Source organism: Orcinus orca, chromosome 11 (assembly GCF_937001465.1).
Source record: "Orcinus orca chromosome 11, mOrcOrc1.1, whole genome shotgun sequence".
NCBI lineage: Eukaryota > Metazoa > Chordata > Mammalia > Artiodactyla > Delphinidae > Orcinus > Orcinus orca.
Window position 1 is genome coordinate 92,462,104 of NC_064569.1, and position 5,389 is coordinate 92,467,492.

Genomic DNA, 5,389 nt, shown 5'->3' on the forward strand with positions numbered 1-5,389 from the left:
TTAACTCCCGCCGCATACATACCTAGAATGCCCTCGCCCCATCTCGTCCCAGGAAGGAGAGTAGATAAAGGCAGCGGCGTGAGGCTCTGTCCATGGTGCTGAACGCGCCTCAAATCCTTGTTCTCTAACCCAGCAGCCACTTAGATCCTCTTGGGAAACCAGGTAAAAATGCAGATTCCCTGGCCCCTTCTTTGGAGACTTGCATTCTGAGGACCTAAGATGGGGCCTTGGAATCTGTTTTTACCAAGCACCTGTGATGCTAATACAGTCAGGTTGGTACTAGCCTGAGGTTGACTCACCCACCTAAATAGTCATTGGTCTTCAGGAAGCGCCTGCTATGCGCCCAGCACTGTGCCGGACACTATAAGGCACAGAGCTGCATCGAGCAAGGTCTCTGTTCTGGGGGGAGTCTACAAAGTCATTCAGGAGGAGATGTAGGGAGGGAAGGAGGGAGAGAACTTGCTGTGTTTTACGTGGACACGGTGCCAGGTACGTACTTCATCTTTGTCCTGCAAAGTGAGATAAGTAGGCATGTGAAAATAGTAATCATAACCGTAATTAACATTTATCTTTCCTTAGGGTCTCCCTAGACCCATCTTCAAGGCAATATATGATGCGTTCTGTTCCTTCTCACCTCCTCATGGCTCAAGACCCAGATCTTCCCGATTCCTGCTGCCCCTTCTGTCCCATGGTCACAGTTCCTCATCGATTACATGATACACCATGTTTTCAATATTGTCCCAACTGGGATTCGAGTTCCCTATTGAGGGTAGGGCTTACCCTTGACTCCCCTGTGTAGCCTCTACCACCGGGACCTCCCCATGCCCCCACCAGAGGAGGTGAACAGTAAATTCCTATTGGATAGATGACTAGGGGGAGTGATAAGTGGGCGGAGGAATCTGCCCAGTGACTGTGCCCGAGGAAAGTGCTGCTGGGTTACGAAGCAGTTGGGACAAGTGCTCAGAACCAAAAGAAGTCAGGATGGGCCTCAAGGAAACCAGAAAACAGGCAAAATGCAAATCAGGCAGGGGTCAGCTTCTGGTCAAGGCCTGCCTCTCCTTTCTCTGGGTGTTTGGGGAGAACAGGAAGTAGACTCAGGACAGCAGTGTCTGATGAGAACAGATGTTCTCTGGGCCTGAATGTGGGGCATGGAGGAGGGGACAGGGGAGAGAGAAAGGGGAAAAGCAAAGGGGGAAGGCCATAGCTAGCAAAATGGAATATCCACAGGCCCTCTTATTTATTTAATTTTACTTTTTTTAATGGAAAATTTCAAACACACACCAAAATAAAGGGAATAGGAATAATGAACCCCCATGTGCCCATCACCCCACTTCAACAACCGTCCCCATTTTGACATCCTTATTTAATTCCTTCCCCCAAGCATCTCTTTAAAGAAAATTCCAGACAATATATCATTTCAGAATATATTCAGAATGTATCTCTCACACATTAGAACATTTCTGAAAAAGTAACCTCATTATCATACCTAATAAAATGAACAATTTCTTAATACCATATAATGCAAAGTCCACATTCAAATTTCTTCATTTTTATCAAAAATGTCTTTTTAACACCCGACAGGAATCTGGGTTCATTGTGACAAGGGACACAAACCTTGTGGCCTTCCTATGAACAAATACCCAACACATATCCATCCCCCTGCACCTCCACGTGGCTGCTGGGCAGGACCAGTGAGACAGGGCTCAGTACTGGAAGGAAAGCTACAGTATTCAGTGGGGGAGTTTGCCACCTACAGCCTGTCCTGTCCACACGTGGGTGAGCCATGAGTGGTCTTATAGGCATATAGGCTTTGAACCCCTCCCTTCAAAGGAAAACGAAAAACAGACTCCAACTATATGCCATTCTGGAAAAGGCAAAACAATGGAGACAATGAAAAGATCAATGGTTTCCAGGAGTTTGAGGGGAGAGGGGAGATGAATACACAGAGTGTAGAAGTTTTTATGAGCAGTGAAAATACTTTGTATGACATCATAATGATTTTATGTCATCACACTTTTTTTTTTTTTTTTTGCGGTACACGGGCCTCTCACTGTTGTGGCCTCTGCCGTTGCAGAGCACAGTCTCCGGACGCGCAGGCTCAGTGGTCATGGCTCACAGGCCCAGCCGCTCCGCGGCATGTGAGATCTTCCCGGACTGGGGCACGAACCCGTGTCCCCTGCGTCGGCAGGCGGACTCTCAACCACTGCGCCACCAGGGAAGCCCTATGTCATCATACTTTCGTCCAAACCCACAGAACGTGCAACATTATTCACTTCATAAAGTGAACCCTAAGATGAACTAGGAACTTTGGTGATTATGACGTGTCGGTGCAGTTCAGCCTTGGTTTAAAAAACAAAAAAAGTCTTAAAAAGAATTAACACTGAGGGTAGACGTTTTTGGCAAAACTTTTGTTTCACTTTTCTATATGTATACATATTATATATGTGTGTTTGTTGGATTGTGATGTAAAATGTACTTTTTAGATTAAAAAAGTTTGCAGGCTACTGTAGTTATACTGGCAAATAAAAGAACAAGTTAATCTAAAAAAAAAAATGTCTTTTTAGGGTCCATTTTTATGAACCAGGATCTAAACAAGCTCCGTGCACTGCATTTTGTTGCTATGACTCTTAAATCCGTTTTAATCTCTAACAGTCCTTCCTCCTTCCCTTTTTTATGTCATTTTACCTGTTGAAGAAACCAGGCTCTTTGTCCTGGAGAATCGTCCTCATTGTTGATTTGGTGGATTGAGCCCTCCTGGTGTCCTTTCACATGTTCCACTGCCCGCGCCCCGCCCATTTCCTGGACAGTGATATTTAGACCCAGAGGGTTGATCTGTGTAGAGTCAATTATTCTGGCAAGCAGACCTCCTGGGTGAAGCTGTGTCCTTCCTAGTGCACCATATCAGAAGCAAGTAAGGTCAGATATTCCTTTCGTGTGTGACACTAAAAATGATCAATGTTGCCAGCCTGATCCTTCCATTATAAATCTTCCCCATCACCTGGTCCCCAAGGGGTTTTAGCACCTTTCGTAAAATCTTAAAGCTGACAAAGCTGGAATAGCTCTGAGAAACTCATTCACTCGTTTTTCAACTCATCCACAAATATTTGTTGAGCATCTACTATGCACCAGGCAGTGAGCAGGAGTGAGAAAAACCACCACAATCCCTGGGATCACAGAGCCAACAGTCAGATGGGGGCGAACAACAAATACACGAGCAAGCAGGCACACCAACAAGAGACGTTTAGAGCTACCCCAGAGCAAGGTGATGGTGGTCAGGCAGCCACTTTGTGGTGGGTGATCAAGGACAGCCTCCCTAGGAGAGGGCACTGGAGCGATCCAGTCGTGCATTCCAGGGAGAGGGAGAGCTGGGGCAGGCAGAGGAGCTGCGCACCCATCAGCAGTCACGAGGAGGCGCGTGTGCTCAGCACCAGTGGGCAAGGGTGAGTGGGCCTGAGGGGAGGCCAGCGAGGAGGCTGCTATGGTAACACAGGAGAGACTGACCATGACCCAGACCAGATGGCGGAGTGCAGGTGATGGCCAGCACCCCTTCCACCCCCTTTTACAGCCGAGAACACGGAGCTTGGGGAGGGCAGGGAGATAGTGGTTATTGAGTAACTACCCGCCACAGGAGCTTTCTGTGCAGTGTCTCAAAACTGCCCCTGCACACTAGGTAGAGGTCTGTGTGCCTATTTCCCAGGTGAGGCCAGTGAAGAGTAGTGAAGTCACCTGCCCAAGGGCATAGAGGCAGAGGGGGAAAGGAGGATAGAGCCCCGGCCTGAGGAGGCCCTCTGACCCTGCAGGGTCATCCCACGCTGTGATGACCACTGTGGAGTCTCAAACCTTGGCCCTGGCACCTGAAAGCCCTGTGACCTGGACCAAGGGCCTTCTCCCTGTGCCTCAGTTTCCTAACCTGTAAAATGGAAATAATACTTGCCCAAGGTGCACAGCAAAGCCTAGACAAGGTGGTCCAACCTTGCTCCCAGTCCCTGCCTGTGGGGCCCACACAGGTCACCTTAGCAGAGCCTACAGGCAGCTTCACACCCTCCCATACGGACCCACAGAGGGTTAAACTCAGCCTCCCTCCTTCCTCCATCCCAATTCTGATCCTTGCTGACTCTGCTCCCCGCCCTACAGCAGCTATTCTGGGACAATGGAGGCAGCAGATGGCCCGAGTCCTATTCCCTCCACCCGACCCTCAGAATCTGGGAGCAACCTGCAAATTTGCTGCTGCTTCTAAAAGCGGTCCAGCCAGCAGCCTTCCGCGCGCAGGGTGGAGAGGACAGCGGCAGTGCAGCACACTATCCCATCCCCACTGGGCTGTGGGCCCAGGGCCCGCCCCACTCGGCTCGCATCCCACAAACCCAGCATTAGGTCAACCCAGAAAGAAAGGAAGCCCTGCGCCTAGCATGCACAGAGCGGCCTCCCTCTGGGTCAGGCTCCTCCTTGGAAAAGAAGGTGCTAAGACTCCAGTGCTCGGCGGTTCCATCAGCCCAGAAAGAGCTGCGGCAGGGACAAGGTCCTTCAAGGGCTGGAGGACGTGCTCCAAAGGAGCCCCCAGCCCCAGCTGCCTGGGTCAGAGCCCCTTTGTCCTCCCTCCCTCCTCCCCTCAGCCCTGAGCCCCACTGTGACGCCAATTACACAACATCTCTGAGCACAATGCTGGCGGGGAGCAGACAACTTCCCTTCTTAGCCCTCCCCACAGGTACCATCAGGCCTGAAATTTCACCATGATCACTTTCATTCAGTCATGCAACCTCTTTGGGACATGAAATTCTAAGGGCATTTACCTTTACTCAGCTCCTACCTGGGCTGTCAAAGTGCCCTTTTATCTGATACCAGAGGCTGAATCCCTTAGCTCCATTCAGCCTTCCTTATTCTCTGGCCACACCAACCCAGGCCCTGAAGACGGATAAAAGGAAGAATCGTCCCCAGCGAACCAGCACCTCATAGTACACAGATATTCACACGCGTGCACATCACACACACACACAGGTGTGACACAGGCACAAACACATCCATACACCCCACATATGTCCTTAGGCACAGAAGAGCGTAGAAGGGTGTACGGCACATGTGCACTCTTATATGCCCTGGCATGCAATGACCCAGCACACACTACTTCCATCACTGTTCACTGAGCCATTCTTTTCTCCATGCTGTGCCCTTTACAAACTCTGCATCATTTCACCTACAACCCGCGAGGTAGGTATTCCTTTTCTCATATATAAAATGAGCAAACAGGCCAGAGAGACCAAGTGGATTCCTCAAGGTCACACAGCCAGCAAGGGTAGGGCAGGGCTGTCTAGCTGAGGGACAGACAGATCAAAGACCCTGCCCCGGTCAGGAACGACTTTGGCTGCATGTAACAGAAAACTGAACCAAGAGAGGC

The 5,389-nt window shown here is 49.9% G+C and overlaps 1 pseudogene; it reads left to right on the forward strand.

The window, feature by feature from the left end:
• The first annotated feature begins 1,556 nt into the window (after positions 1–1,556).
• Positions 1,557–1,649, forward strand: LOC117196509 (uncharacterized; annotated as a pseudogene).
• Positions 1,650–5,389: the final 3,740 nt, after the last annotated feature.